This window comes from Trachemys scripta, chromosome 3 (assembly GCF_013100865.1).
Source record: "Trachemys scripta elegans isolate TJP31775 chromosome 3, CAS_Tse_1.0, whole genome shotgun sequence".
NCBI lineage: Eukaryota > Metazoa > Chordata > Testudines > Emydidae > Trachemys > Trachemys scripta.
The window spans coordinates 5,485,471-5,502,039 of NC_048300.1; positions in this window are offsets into that span (position 1 = coordinate 5,485,471).

Below are 16,569 nucleotides of genomic sequence, written 5' to 3' on the forward strand. Positions count from 1 at the left end.
GCAGTTGGGCTGCACTGAAAGCAGTTTCTCACCTTTAAAGCGGCCAACATCTCCCTCCTCCAGATAGAAGCTCCCCTCAGCCCTCTTCCTGGAGCTGGGGCTTGTTTCTCAGGCCCCTCGCCTCAGAGTAGTCAGCTGCAAAACTTGTGTCCTCACCCTTCAGCTGAACACCCTCTCCAATTAGACTTCCAAACTGGAGAGTTCAGCCAGCCAGCCTTCCCGTCGGCATCTGCAGTGCTAGCTCTGCATAGCAGGGGGCAGCTTTTTGGCTTGTGCCCTTCCCAGTTGATTGGGTGAGAGGTGGCACCTTGCCCAGCCCACTCTGCAAGGCCTTGGGCCCTTAAAGGTACAGTCTCAGGATTCCTTCTGCAAGCCTCATTCATTCCCAAGACCCTTAGTTCTCTCTGTACATCTATTAGACCCATCCAAACCCTTAAATGGTGGCCATGGCCGGTGGGCTGATCACTAGGTGCTACTGCCCTCCATGGCAGACTAACCCGTCCAAATGGGTCAATTGTACTTATGTTCATGGGCCAACCACACGCTTAGATAGCACTTTCTACAGATGGCTCTTGGGAAGTCCTTAAGAGCGATGTAAAGAGTTGAATAGAAGAGCCGTATGAAGGTGGTTGCTTATTGTTCCTATCTTGTGGGGAGTGGGGTAGTATGCAAAAATTGACAGCCTGAGAAAAGAGTGACTGAAGGACAGAAACTCTGTTCCAGAGACATTGGCCAACTGGAAGTTATGGGTAGTAAAACCTTCGTCCCTGCCTATCAATATTTTTAGCAGTGTTGGTCTGAGATACATTTGTGCTTACTTGCCTTTCACATCCTGGTGCTATCGATCTCAAATACATTGTCTTTTAATTAAGAACTCCTGAATTGGATTGTGGGCAACTCTGATCCTGGACATCCGCATGAGAAAAAAGACTGACCTCTGAGGGTTGGTGATCTGGGATAGGAGCAGAAGAATGAGGACAGGATCAAATGTATATAAACGGTAGGCACATCACCCAAAATTGCAGCAACTAAGCTGTGGACATGGGGAAAAAACATTAAAAGACCTGATGGCTGCTTAGACATGGTTAAAGATGCAAAAGGGACATGACCTGAGGTCTTGGTGGAATATATCTGAGCTAACAAATCAAAGGAGACAATTCGGTCTAATGGGAGAAATGACCAGAAAGGAGATGAAATAATTGGTGGCCATATAGATCTATTGAAGGATGGGATGCTATGGTTTATTCATTTGGTTTAGGTCTTTAATTGGAGTCACCACAGGCAATGGCTCAAAATCAAAGTATTTTTATGACTTTATTTACAGACTGAGGTGTTTTTTGTGACTTCTTAGCTCCACCTGCAATCCTGCCATGTCTACTCAAATGATCAACAGTGCAAGAGTTAAGAGTGTTGACATTTAAATTGTCCTTCTCAGGTTTCAAAATCAACACCTGCTTGATATAAGCACAGGTGAATTCACCTTTCTCAGAGCTATTGTTTCAGATACGGGGACTCAGGAAAACCAGACTGCTTTGCTTTGCAGAAGCCCCCCATAGTCCTAGAAATTGTTGTCAAATATAAGCTTAAACTTTCATCCTTTAAACTTTTGGAGACGCAGTGTGAGCCAGTGGATAGGGTCCTCACCTGAGACTTGGGAAACCAATATTCTTTTCCTGGCTCTTCCACTGACCCATTGTGTGATCTTGGGCAAGTCACCATGCCTCTGTTTCTCTTCTGATCTTTTGTCTGCCTGGTCTATTTAGACTGCAGCTCATTGGAGAAGGGACTATGGATTGAGACAGCACCTACCACAATGGGGGCCCAATTTTGGCTGGGGCGGGCCTCTAGACATTACAATAGTCCAAATAATAATAATGGTTCTACCTTAGAAAAGACAACTGTTACAAACAGGCCGGGGGAAGATGCATGTCACTGCAGGTGTCACAAATCCAACTAAGAATCTGAGAGTCAAGCAGAGCTCCACCCTTCACATGCATCATTACCAGTAGTACAGGTTCTTACAAGGTGAATTATGCCCTCAGTTATCCCTGTGACGCTCCATTGACTCTTTCCAGCCATAGGATTTCCAGAAACGTAGCCTTCTTTTACAATGTCCTGCCGTTGAACTTTTTGTGGGTTTGTTTTTTTCATCACTAAAATGTTCTAAGAAGTTCTGAAACTGTGGGTCAGGACTCCAAAGTGGTTCATGACCCTGTTTTAATGGGGTCACCAGTGCTGGCATTAACTTGCTGGGGCTTGGGGCCGAAGCCTAAACCCCACCACCCGGGGCTGAAACCCAGTAGTTTCAGCCCTGGGCGGCGGCGCTGAAGCCCTGGAGCTTCAACTCTGGTCCCCCTGCCCGGGGCGGCAGAGCTCAGGCTTTGCCCCCCACCCCCCTTGCGGTCACGTAGTAATTTTTGTTGTCAGACAGGGGTCGCGGTGCAATGAAGTTTGAGAACCGCTGTTCTAAGAAGGTTTTCAGAAGAAGTAGCTTGTACTGCTGTACGGCCTCGCCCAAATCGTGACATAGTTTGACTGGGAATAAGCATTTCTTTTGCATTATAACATTGCAGAATCATGTGGTGGGGTAGAAACCCAGTCAGAGGACTACAACCCAATGATACAGCTTGGCCATGCCAAAGAGCGGATTGCATTCTTTAGCAGGCATCTTTTCATACAGCAACGGCCATAGTTAGAGAGTCTTGATAAAATTTGAAGAAGACGACTTACAAAAGGATAACGTGATGCCCCTGCATGAGTTGTTGGCAATGAGAATTGGACCTGGGGCCTCTGGATTGTAAAGCATGAGCCTCTAAAAGGCCCAACTGTCTTAGCCCAAACCATAGCAGGATCATCAATCTCTATATATGGCCCAGCCATCCCTAGAGGGGGACAGAGCATCACACTGAGTGGGCGTGGCTTGCACAAGTATTTTTATAGGACCTGACTTTCAGAAGTGCCGGTTAGCCACAATCCCACTGACTGCAATTAGATGCCCAATGCTTCTGAAAAAATCAGACTCGTCGAGGGCTGAATCCTGCTTCCTCTGATCCCTCAAACGCCTCCTGAGTGAGCCGAGCAGGAGCCAATCTGAATGCAAAACAAAATTAAGCATCCAAGACTGAGGTCATTCCCCCTGCCCCAAAAAAGCAATTGTTATTTGACATTTGTCATCTGCGTAACCACACAGTGGCAGCACTCCATCCATCATCATTCATTCCATGTCTGTATTATTATAATACTTCTTTTAACACTGGATAAAATCCATTTATATTTGCCAGACTCTGTCTACTTAACAATTATTGGCCTGATCCTCCACTGATGTAAATGAGCACAACCCTGCTGAAGTTCAGGAAACCACCAGATGAGTACCGGGTCCTATATTTTCTCCTTTATTTAGCCATTTCCTGAAACAGCAGTTCAACCGTTAATTACAAAAGGGACCATGGAAAATACTCTGTTTCCCTTATCGTTGCTCTTGTATATAGCCGCAGGCCACATAGATCAGCAAACCATTCAACTTAGTTCACGTTCCTCTTATCCTTAACTAAATGCTGACCACAAGGGCCTTTAAAAACCTAAACGATGGGTAACATTTTCAAAAGTACCTAAGGCCCATTTTCAGAAGTGACTTGGGCCTATAACTCCTACTGAAAGTCAATGGGAGCTGGCTACCTACCTGCCACTGGTGCATTTAAAAATTTCCCACTGAAGAATCCAAGCCCCAAGGACTTTCAAGGAGGCGTAGGCACCTAAATCCCTAATACACTTTTCATAATGGGACTACAGCCCTCTAACAGGGCAGGGCCGTGTTCTTGTCTTCTTCTGCTTGCACACGAACGGCTCATAGACTCTCTGCTTGCAAACACCACGCGTGATTTATTTCATGTGTCCCCCATCACCTTCACAGAATTGTGCAGCACCTGATTGACATCGGGACGTCATCTCTCAGCCCCCTAGGTCAAAGATAGGAGAGGTAGGAGAACCCTCCCAGGACTGACTCTAAAAGCCAGACCCTGCCTCTGCCCGGGCCCACAGCCCTATCCCCCTCGGAGCTTCCTTCTTGTGGCTCTTCTGCTTCCTGGATTACTGGGTTAATCGGCCTTGTAGCCGTCTTCAGCCCAGCTCCAATCTATCAGTTCGGCACAGCTATTATAGTCCGGTTTACTCCCTAGCGACTCATAGGCATGGCAGAGAGCAGCGCGTTGGCTCAGCTGCAGCTGCCCTGTGCTCTGCCACGGGTCCCTAAATCCCTTAGCCACTTTTGAACATTTTACCTTAAGGCGACTGCCCATGTCATGGACGTACTGAGAATGAACCCCCCTGTCTTTTCACTTAGCGGGCCAGAGCCTCATCTGGTGTAAAACTGCGTCATCCCGCTGACGCCAGTACAGCTCCTCTGATTTACACAATGTGTGCAAAAGTACTGGCCCAGAAGTGGCGTTGTGACCACGGTATGGTGGGCGAGGGGCTTCCTGGGGCCATCTGGAGGCCGGCTTGGTTCCTGGTATGCATTAGGGCAGCAGGAAGAGAGCCCTCGCTTGTATGAAGAACTTAAGAAATAATGATGATAAGTCTGGCTGCTCAATGGATTGTTCCAGGAGTTGGGATCAGGCATAATGCCAGCCATGCCCCCTTTTCTCTGGCCATGCCCTTCACGCAAGCAGCTGGAAGGCAGATAGGGTGACCAGATGTCCTGATTTTATAGGGACAGTCCCGATATTTGGGGTTTTGTCTTATATCAGTGCCCATTACCCCCCACCCCGTCCCAATTTTTCACACTTGCTGTCTGGTCACCCTAGTGGCAGATGAACCAAGCCAGCTGGGTGAGGTAGAGTCTCATAGGATATCTAAACCAGATGGGGTAGCACCCCAACAAATTAACAATGATTATCGGGGGCATCCGTGGAGAATATCAGGGTGCTTGCAAGAAGGATGTCTAGCATAGCCATGGTGCCTTTCCAAGGAAAATGAAACGAGCTTCTTGATCTTCATTCACTGGCCCAAGCTATGAGAGTCCCGGGGTCTTGTAACACTAACAGTTCCCTTAGCCACTGTTCACATGTTAAATCTACACTTAATCAAGTGATCCGCTAAAGCTCGATTTCTCGTCCTTATTTACTTTCTGAGATGATCAGTATTAAACTATCTTCTCCTGACTGAACAGCACACAGGGAAAGTTTTACCAAGCTAGCTTACCACGTTAGCTTGTCCCACCTTTCTAGCCGAGGCATATCAGGGATTATTCATATGGCGCTCTGCAGTAACAGGAGTTCATTGAGTGGCATTAGCATTTGATTCCTATTAGTGGAGCCTTCCCACACATATTGGGCCTGATTTTGTATTGCCCCACTCCTAATGCAGTCATTGACACCGGGGCAAAGTGGAACTAAAAGGCTACCATTCTGATCCAGTAGTGTGTTACACTTGCTTGGGCGTTGGAGAATCAGGTCCATCGAATATAGCCGCAATCTCCAGACGTTTGCAAATCACACTTCTGCAGTACAGTCGGTGTGATGTGTCAACATTTCTAGCCAGTGTGACGTGTCAACATTTTCATTAGGCTTAACATGCTCAGATGAAAACAAATCTGTGGTCTGCCGGTGGGAATCCAATAACAAAGTGCAATTCTTTGAACAAGTTCTGTAACATTCTCCCCTCTGCAGTAGACTCTCAAAATAAACAGTGCTAGAGATCCTTATTACAGGTAGAGATGGTCAAAAAATGTTAGACAGACCAGTTTTCCACTGGAAAATGCAGTTGCATCGGAATCAAAACATTCTGTGGGAATTTCGGTGACATTTTAGATGGCAAAACATTTTGCCTTTCTCATTTCATTGCGATGTCAGGAAGTTTTGTTTCAATAAAGTAAGAACATTTCATTCCAACCTTAGCATTTTAGTTTAGTTGTGACTTTTAGATTATTGTATTATGTGCATTGTACTATTGTTTTATACATATGTTTGGTATGTACTATATTTCATATTTTGGATTGCATTTGAATGTTACGACATTATCAGAATAAAACAGTTGAACATTACACACAAAAATTAAACATTAAAAAAATTTGTTAGTCTCTAAGGTGCCACAAGTACTCCTGTTCTTTTTGAGATTACACAAAAGAAAATTTTTGATGTTTCCAAATGGTAATTTGGGGGAATTTCTGTTCGGGGGGGGGGGGGGGAATTAAATTTTGACTTTTTGTTCCAGTTGGGAGTGTTGGGATTTCCTAAGGGAGAGAAATTCTGTGACCAGCTCTCGTAACGGGTAATCGTCAGACAAATGGGAGAGACAAGTTCTACACCCCCCCAGGGACCAGGCGGAAGAATTCTGCAACAGCATTTCACTCACACTTTCTTCTGTCTTCACACCCTATCTTCACCTATCTGCTGTTTCACACTACTCTACTTCATCATAAGGATCTGGCATGTGAGGGCTGCTTGTTGTGGTTATATGTCATTGATTATTTGTAACACAGTAATGCTTAAAGGCCCCCAATTTGGATTTGGGTTCCATAGCTCTAGGTGAAACACATCCCCCTGCCCTGAAGATCTTATTATCTAAATAGACAAGGCACATGAAGGAAAGGCTGTGTTCCCTCATTTTACAGATGGCAATGAGAGACACAAAGAGATTAAATGACTTGCAGAAGATCACTCATTGAGTCTGCGGTACGCCAAGGATTGAATCCAGATTTCTTGAGTCTCAGACCAATGCCTTAACCACAAAGCTACCTTTCCTTATCCACTACCCTGGAAATGGACTATGGCTTGCCGGAAGCCATCAGTGCTTTTCACACTGCCCTGTCTGAGAGTAGTGTCGGGGGGGGGGGGGGGGGGGAAGGGGGACACTTTTTTTTAACCTTATTCATTTGTACGTGATAGGAGAGGAACTGGCCCAAATGTGTACATGATACAATGGAGTTATACCAGGGATGATTTTGGCCCACTGGCTCCAACCCAGCATCGACCCAAAGGCAGACTAACTTCCTATTGTTTGCATTCCTTAGCCCCGGCAGACAGAAGTTGATGCACACTAGATTTGCCCCACTGTCCCCAGAAGAAGGACTTGTGTTGCCATATGGCAGCTCTCCCAGCTGAAGGATAGGTGGATGTCCTTTCAAATTGCTCGTGCAGGGTTGGTGCTTTGTCCACTCGGTTTTTGTGTTAAGCGATTTGAAGATAAATTATGCCTAATTACAATGGCTGGCTTCCTTTAACCTGAAAGGGAGCAGAGATAGGCCAATGCTGAATGCTTTTCAGACTCCCTCCTGGAATGTTTCAAGTACTGCTGAGCGGACACACACTGAAAAACCTAGCTTTTGAATGAAGCTGATTAAAGAAACGGTCACTGGATACTACAGGGGTCTTAAATACTTCAAGCACATTAGCCAAAGTCAGCCCTGACCAACTAGAATTACCCCATGACCAAAGGCTGTGAAACTGACCCATAAGAAGCCGTTAATATGGCCCTGATCCCCAGGTGCAGCTGAAACGGAACTGGTGCAGCTGGACAAAATTGGGAGGAGGGAGCTTTAAGACACCTTAACACGTCAGTCAACTGGGGCGCTGACCAGTCTAAGGGCTGGTCCACAGTGGAAACTTACATCCGCCTCGCTGCATCTCTCAGGGGTGTGAAAAAGCTACATCCGTGAGAGCCGGAGCTAAGCCAACCTGCCTCCCGGTGTAGAGAGTGCTACAGACGGAGGAATTCTTCCAACAACTTTGCTATCGCCTCTTGGGGAGGTGAATTTACTACCCCTCCCGTCGCTGTCGTCAGTGTCTGCACTAAATCACTACGGCAGTGCAGCTGTCGTGCTGTGGCTGTAGTATTTTAAGGGTAGATCGCCCCTAATTTAGAGCAGCATCAGAGCTGCTCCACATTATGCCTGACTGGCTGCACCCCAAGAGGCAACTGAATCAGCCAGAGCTCAGCAGCGTGTAGGAGTGATTGCTTCTCACCCCCTTTTCCCGGGCCATTCCCTTTGTAACTAGGCATGAAGAATCCTTCCCTAGCCAGATAATATGGTCTGACAGCTGCTTTGCACAGCCAGAGAATCATAGAATCATAGAATATCAGAGTTGGAAGGGACCTCAGGAGGTATCTAGTCCAACCCCCTGCTCAAAGCAGGACCAAGCCCTGTGTAGCAAGAACCAGCTTTAACAGGACCAAGCCCTTTGTTTGTAATCTTGTATCAAGTTAGACTTCGATTACTTTTGAAAAGATGATTGCTACTAAGCATTTAAATGCGTCTGATTAGAGCGGTCACAGATGCAAACTGCAAAGCAGATTTTCCAAAATTCCAAGCACCCACCACTCCAACTGTAGCAGGTGCTCGGGACTTCTGAAAATCAGGTGTGACATAGGCAGACAAATAAAACATTTTCTTCGGTGGATTGACCTAAACTAGCTGAGGGATTGTCATCCCCCCCCAAGATGCCCCAAAGCGCTCACTTTAACATCTCCAATTCACCTTTGAGAGGTGTAAGGACTCGTTTAAACCCGGAGGCAGCTCTACCGATCTCCATTTCTCAAAGCTTTTCAATAAATCGTTCCAATAACAAGGAGTTTAAGATATAAAAAACCTCTTCTTCTTTTTTTTTTTAAACAGACAGGGCATTCAGCCAAAGTCTCGGCCTCAGTAGGCCTTCATCAGGGCATGGGGCCAGACAGCTTCTTATTGCCTATAATACTGAAAAGGCTCGAAAGCATAAATTATTCCAGCTAAAGTCAGCCAGTAACTTCCACTCAATAAATTGTCTCCAGAGCTGTCATTTCGGAGGATAGCAGAAAAAAGAACGCATGCATTTTGCTAAATCCACGGCCTATTGTCTAAATTACGCCTCCTCCCCGACACACACACACACGCGTTGGCCAGCAGCCATCACAAATTCAGATCTGTCCATCTCACAGGATGCTGCATCGGCGGCGAAGGCCGGAGGCTGCCTCCAGCCCCCCAGACTGGCGGTTCAGTGCCGGTTTCAGATCAGGACCTGCATGTGGCCCAAACCACACCAATGATTTTACTTATTACCTAGCTTCACGTGGGAGAGAGGGAAGAAAAACAAAAGAGAAACCCCCGTCATTGAGCTCGCCTGCTAAAAATAACACGGAGCTGCAACCCATCAGTGCCAGTGGTGGGAGGGGCTAGTTGTCCCCAGTGCGTGCCCGTCAGAGACGCTAGCTATGTGCTTGGAACGGCTGGCCCCTCCTGCTGCTTGTACTGCCGTGGCTACGCCTCTGTTTTTAGGCACCAGGCCTATGTGAGAAGCACACACCCCAGCTCGAATGTACCGTACATCTCCACTGCAGCTGGGGGCGTGCAGAGTCTGCAGACAGACCCATGCTAGCTCAGGGTGAGCTAGCAGGCTGAAAATACCAGGCCCAGAGGTAGCACATAAGAACATAACATAAGAAAGGCCAGACTGGGTCAGAACCAATTGTCCATCTAGCCCAGTGTCCTGTCTTCCAACAGTGGCCAATGCCAGGTGCCCCAGAGGGAATGAACAGAACAGGGAATCATCAAGTGATCCATCCCCTGTCGCCCATTCCCAGCTTCTGGCAAACAGGACACCATCCCTGCCCATCCTGGCTAATAGCCATTGATGGACCTATTGGCCATCTAGTTCTTTTTTGAACCCTGTTATAGTCTTGGCCTTCACAACATCCTCTGGCAAGGAGTTCCACAGGATGACTGTGCGTTGTGCGAAGAAATACTTCCTTTAGTTTGTTTTAAACCTGCTACCTATTAATTTCAATTGGTGACCCCCTCGTTCCTGTGTTATGAGAAGGAGTAAATAACACTTCCTTATTTACTTTCTCCACACCAGTCATGATTTTATAGACCTCTATCAGATCCCCCCTTAGTCGTCTCTTTTCCAAGCTGAAAAGTCCCAGTCTTATTAATCTCTCCTCATACAGCAGCCATTGCATAAGCCTAATCATTTTTATTGCCCTTTTCTGAACCTTTTCCAATTCCAATACATCTTTTTTGAGATGGGGCGACCACATCTGCACGCAGTGTTCAAGACGTGGGCGTACCATGGATTTATATAGAGGCAATATGATATTTTCTGTCTTATTCTCTATCCCTTTCTTAATGATGCCCAACATTCAGTTCGCATTTTTGACTGCCACTGCACATTGAGTTTTCAGAGAATTATCCACAGTGAAGCCAAGGTCTCTTTCTTGAGTGGTAACAGCTAATTTAGACCCATCATTTTACATGTACAGTTGGGATTATGTTTTCCAATGCGCATCACTTTACATTTATCGACATTGAATGTCATCTGCCGTTGTGTTGCCCAGTCCCCCAGTTTTGAGAGACCCTTTTCTAGCTCTTCGCCGTCTGCCTGGGACTTAACTTAGCAGGGGTGGTGGCTCGAGGGGGCCGCCTGAGGCCGTACCCCGGAAGTCTGGGTGGGGTTGCGCTCAGGTGACTGAGCGGCGCTGCCGCCCATGCTAGCCCCCTGGCGATGCTGGCGCAGAGCTCGTGAGTCTGTCTACTCCAGTTGGGAAGCAGTAGCCCGCTCCCAGCTGCTGTATGGACATACCCCAGGGCTGCCATCCCCAGCCCAGCACCCTTCCCTTGGCAGATGCACCCAGCCAGGCTTGGGAAGGCTCTGGAGTGCGGCTGGCGGGAAGCTGCGGAGCAAGGGCGGGAAAAAGAGTCTGGCCCCCTCCAGGGATGGAGCCTATGACCAGCTCACCAGGAGTCCTGACTGCGGGCACAGGGGGAAACATGCAGCACCCACTTAGCAGCAAAGCGCAGGGCACAGCCAGACCAGGGCTTCAGTCTCCAACCCCCTAACTTGTCCTGGGGACAGGGCAGAGATTCACCGTGGGGCAGATGCTTCCCAGCCGCCTCCAGACACAGGAGTCAAGCCCAGGTCACTTTCCTTCCCTATCCCCTCTCTGTCCCCAATACCCTCTCCTGCGCTGCCTTCCCAGGCCCACCAGTGGCTACACCCCTAGAACAAACAGGAAGATCCTCCCCCCGCCATTCCATGCAGGAGTAGTGAAGGTCTCCTGCCCCCCAGGTTTGCCCCAGGGACAGATCATAGTCTGTCCACCATCAGTTCCCCTGGAGCACAGGCTGCAGAAGGGAAGAGCCTGGCGGAGGCCCCAGGACGTCAGTCTGTGTGCCCAGGGCTGTAATGTGCTGCTGCAGACAGGGCAGCTCTGTCACTAGTTACTTTCACACCAAGGCAGATCCTTCAATAAGAATGGATCCCTCTCATGTTCTTACCCAGCTGCTCATCTGATCTGTCTCGCTCCCTCACCTCTGCTCCCGCCTCCCACACACACACATTCCCCAGCCCCACTGTCTCTCTGCCCCAGTCTCCCTTCCCCGGCTCCTTGTCCGATCTCAGTCTCCCCCCAGCTCCTTGTCTCTTTGCCCAGCCAGTCCCAGTTCACCCCACACCCTGGCTCCACATCAGGCCTGTGTCCCCACCCATCTCACCTCCTTCCCTCTGCCCCCCACCGGGGTATTAGCCCCAATCTCCTTGATCAGCCAGTCCCAGTCTCCTACTGCACCTCAAATCCCATTCCCAGCATTCTCTCCCACACACATCCTACTAGCCTCCGGTCCCTTCCTGCTCTGCGAGAGCACAGTTAAAATAATGTATTTTGCCCTAGTTGCCTTCTCATAAATGACTGAAATTGTTTGTCTGAAACGTTCCAGAAATATTTCAGCCTGAGCCAGACACCCAGCACAGAAAATTTCAGCCAGAACAGTTAAAGTTTTGGCAAAGTTATAAGCAACTGAAAACAGGGTCTCAGAATGGGATGTGTCAGGCAACCTCAATCATAGGCCATGCTACTAGCCCTGTCTATAATATACCCATGCAGTTCTGCATAGTGTGGTATTCCGGGGGTGTGGCACTGAAAATGGTATTTATGTGGGTGCTAGTGGTGGTTTGCCAGCCATTATTGGAGTCCATTAGCCAACGGCTGGACTTGCAGTCAGCCTGGGTCTTGCACTGGTAACTGTTGCTGAGACTTGAACCAGGATCCTTGTTTCTTTCTAATAAACAAGTCCACGGGGAGCTGTGCTAAGTGTGCCTGTGTGTTAAGTCTCTGTTTAAACAACCGACAAGACAAACCTTGAGCACTGAGACCCACATTCAAATGCTGGCCCCCAGCCTCAGAATAGCTGGGGTGAGCACTGGGCAGCTTGGTGGGGACACAGGAATTATCTCCTGAGCTGCCGAGGCTACTCCAGCCCCATGACTAACATAGCCCCTGGTGCCCCTCACACATCCCCACTGCGGGGCAAAGGATAGAAAATCCACACGGGGCAGATCTGGTTTCACACCTCAACTGCCCAATGTGCTCCCTGAACATTGTCATGCAGGGAGTCCTACAAGATAGGCCTCCATACAATGAATTGCTCTGAGAAGAGGAGGACCTTCTTTTTAGAGAGAGAGAGAGAGAGAGAGAGAGAATGTTGGGGCCAATTCAACAAGTGCCGCTTAATAATGACCAGCCATAGTGCTAATTATCTAATAACACAAGCATTGTTTTGTTATTAAAATATGTACATTTAGCATAGGTGGTTTTTAATGATTAATGTTAATAATTTGATATTGGTATTGATAAAGAGATTATAAAATCAGACTGCCGTTTCAGAAAGCAGAGCAGGTGTGAAAGAATTTAAGGCAACTATAACCCTTCAACCTAAGCTAAGATTCAATTGATTGAAACAATACACACACAAAATGTCTTAAGTAACAAAATAAAAATCATAATTTTTAATATGAATTTTTTTCGTAATTCTACCTAAGGTCAGACAGTCGAGAGAAATTCCTCCAATGATCACAAATGTTCCCCAATTTCCATTTTCTGCTTTATTCCTACTTATGCAGTTTCTTGGTACCTGTGTGGGTTGTAATGGCACCAGCTCCCACAGATTTTCAAGCTACTCAATACTTGGATGGGACACACCCAAAGAAAAACCAAGCTCCTCTGTCAGGTAGATTTTGGTGTGAAGTGGAGGTGGGGCCGTACTTTGTGCGTGATGTTGATAGCCCTCCCGTGGAATATTTATATTTAAGATTCCTTGCAATTTGCACTAAGTTGCTGTTACCTATCTGGAAAAACAGGGGCTCCGTCTGGTGGCAAAACTAGCCTTTACAAGTCCATGGATGTCAACTGCTGATGGGCTGGAAGGTGTTCTTGGGAACCTTCTACCACCAGACTGAAAGGGGGATTGGATTGCAATCCATTTCACCCTTCTCTGGATACCGTTCAGTCATTCCTGTCTTGGGGACTTTTTCTCCGGGGTTCATGGAAAACACAGTTGAAGAGCAAATATTTGCCTTTGGAAAGGACCAGATTTCACCAAATGTCAAATATTTGTAAAAAATTATCTTGGAGGAAGATACTCTGGACCCTCCTACAAAGGCTTCACCAGAACACACAGAAATGACACATCCCTGTGCACTCTAGCTACCTATCGTAGGTTTTCATCTATCCCCCATTCGTTTCGTTACCCAGCTAGAAAATGGGGAAAGTACCACTTCCCCACCTCAGAGGGGTGTTGTGAGGATAAGCGCATTAAACAATCAGACACTGTGATGATAGGGGGCCAGATATGCATCTCAGCTAGACAGGACTTGAAACCCTCTTCATTCATTTTTTGAAACTGGAGTTCAAGTAGATGGTGTCCTTTTAAAACCTGCATTTCCTTCATTTTGTAACCATCATTTTTTGACAGTGTTCTTCTTTGGCTTAAACATTTGAGTTTCGTTTAGAATTTAAGATGTAAAGGTTTATGTAAAAAAAAATTGTACCCATCTGCTAATAATTAGTTCAACAATTAGAGTTGCCAAAACTCTTTGAACCAGCCACCACTGCCTTATCTCAGAAAATTTGCCTTTCATGTGCATTGAAAATGCTCTCTGACGGTTCAGTGATCTAAGACTAGCAAATTTCTTAGGATGTGGTAAAGTAATTCAGTTTATTTTTAAAATAAATGTAATTTTGATTAGCCTCATTCATAGGCTAAATTCTCACATGCAAAGCATGCCCAGAACTCTTTGAATTCAATGGGAATTGCATGCACATATCTGAGGGCAAAACTTTGCCCAGTATATTTATTTTTTCAGTGTTTTAGGTAAGCTGACTTAGGGCTGAATCCTGAATGCCTTTTGCCCTCAAGTCCCAATTCAGCAGGGTACTTAACTTTAAATGCACCTGCTTAGGTACCTTGCCAAAATGGGGCTTCAGCCAACCAGTTCATTGGGGGTTTGGGATGTGCTAGGAGTACAGGAGCAAGCCAAGAATGTTTTATTTATTTACTTACATATTTGCTCACTGGAACAAACTCATGAGGCATATCTTGACCTGCATGAATGCCAAAGGGACATACAGTGTTCACAACTCTCACAATTGTAGCACAGGCCTCATGATATTTGGGTTTTCCTTAACACCCCAGCCCCAGAAGCCATGTGATCACATGCAAATCTCAGCTTTCATCTAACAGAAAAAAAGTTTCTAACCTTCATGGCTTTGGAGAAAGGCTCAAAAGCGTGAGGCCTGAAGGCTCAGAAAGCAGAAGCCAATGAATCACGAATTATGATTTTTTTAATATCCTGACTGTTAAGCCAGTCTCCTGATTTTGGGAGGCCTGACTCGTGATTTTGAATGCTTGTGGCTTGCAGTGCTGGGACAGTGATCCTCCCACCTTCCTCTGGCACATTGGGTCTCCGGGACCACACAGTGCAGGTGACACCTTTATGTGAATAATTGCTCAAACCAGGGAGTAATTCACCCCTTCCTGCCAGGCGAGGGCCTGGCCAATTTGCCACTTCCAGGCTGGATCACCGTAACTCACAGTTTCTGAAGCTGAATGGCAAGATGATGTTCAGGAGCCAGCCAGTCACCAGCCTTCTCCATGGCTCAGGCTGCTGTGAGCACATCGGGCATGTCCTCAAGTCCTTCCACGGGCACCCAGTTGTGATGCCAGCATAAGCCGTTGGGCTTCATTTGCAAAACAATGAATGGATCAGGCCCCAGCTCCAACAAGACCAAAGTTTGATCTATTCATCTCCGCCACAGCAGTGCTCCTCTGGGGCCATGTAGATCTCAAAGCCCACAGTGAAGCACATGAGAGCTGGGGTGGCTGATAAGGGGGTAAAACCCACAGCGAGAGGCAGATGAAAGAAGGAAGACTCTGCAATGGTCCTTGGTAGGGGCAGGATTTACCCCGGCTCAATAAGTTCTGGGGCCTGCCACAAGTCCCTGACTTGTCCAGCTCGGTCCAAGGGGACCAGGGGGAGGTCCACATAGGTCCAAGGGGACCACAGGGAGGCCAAGCTCATCCATATGGAGACCTCTGCTCCCCAGCTTGGTGGTGCCGGCTTCCTGCCAGTGCAACTTCTGCGGAGCTGGGATCCCATGAATTCTCCTGGCTACCACCCACACACTCCCATGCCCTCCATGGAGAAGGCTTCATGGAAAAGGTAATACAGCCCCAGGCCAATGGAGAAGCAATACAGCTTCCCTGCAGCCTCACCTCCACCCAATATGGGGCTGGTCATTCCCCATCCCAAGCCCACCCGGGCCCCTCCGTTTCTGTCCTCATAGACCCCATGGAGAGGTACAAGAGGCAGAGCCTCACCTTCTGTGTGGGATGGAGGGCGATCCATATGCAGAGAGCCAAAGCTTTTAGGCACCTGAAGATGCAGATAGATGCCTAACTCCCATGGGAGCACGGTGCCTAGCCTACTTAGGTGCTTTTCAAAATCCCACTAGGCACCTAGTTGCATCTTCCGTCAGCTGAATACTTTTGAAAATCTGGGCCCAGGTATTCACGCCACTAAAAGCACCATTGGAATTGGCAGTCCCCATTACCCAGCACACCTTGTGGGCAGCCTCGTTAAAGTCGCCAGAGTTGAACGGACATGGCGCATGAGCTATCCTTCCCCTTGTGGGGGCTTTCCCTTTAATTCAGGCAGATCATTGGGGCAGCGTGAGGAAACCTGAGTATTATTTATATGACAGCAGAGCTTGGGGTCCCATTGCGCTAGGCACTGCACAAATGTATCGTTAAAGAAGGTCCCAGCCCCTAAGAGCCTACAACCTGACTAGACAAGACAGAGAGGGTAGGAGTGACTTGTTCAGTGTCACACAGAAGGTCAGTGACAGAGCCAGGAATAGACTCCAGGGGTACGTCTACACTGCCCACTAAGCCCAGGGATCTGACTCAGGTTTGAGCCCAAGCCCCCATTCTGTCCACACACACATCAGTCTGACTCGGGACAGCAAGCGCTCAAGACCTGGGTTCTCAGACCCTGCTTGGGGTGGGAGTGTCAGTGCCTAAGTCTGACTGTGACCCAGGTCCAAATCGTGTCATTCTGCAGTGTGGACACCGCTCATGCTGCAGACGTGAGTCAGAAGGTCTGTGTAGTGCAGTGTGGACATATTCACATGGCTGAGACTGGGTCCAGCAGTTGTGAACCCAGATTTACCATGCAGTGTAGACGCTCAAGCACAGGCTTGGAAGCACCAAGTCCACAAGCCCAGGTCCCACAGACCCAGGTTTACAATGCAGTGTAGACATAG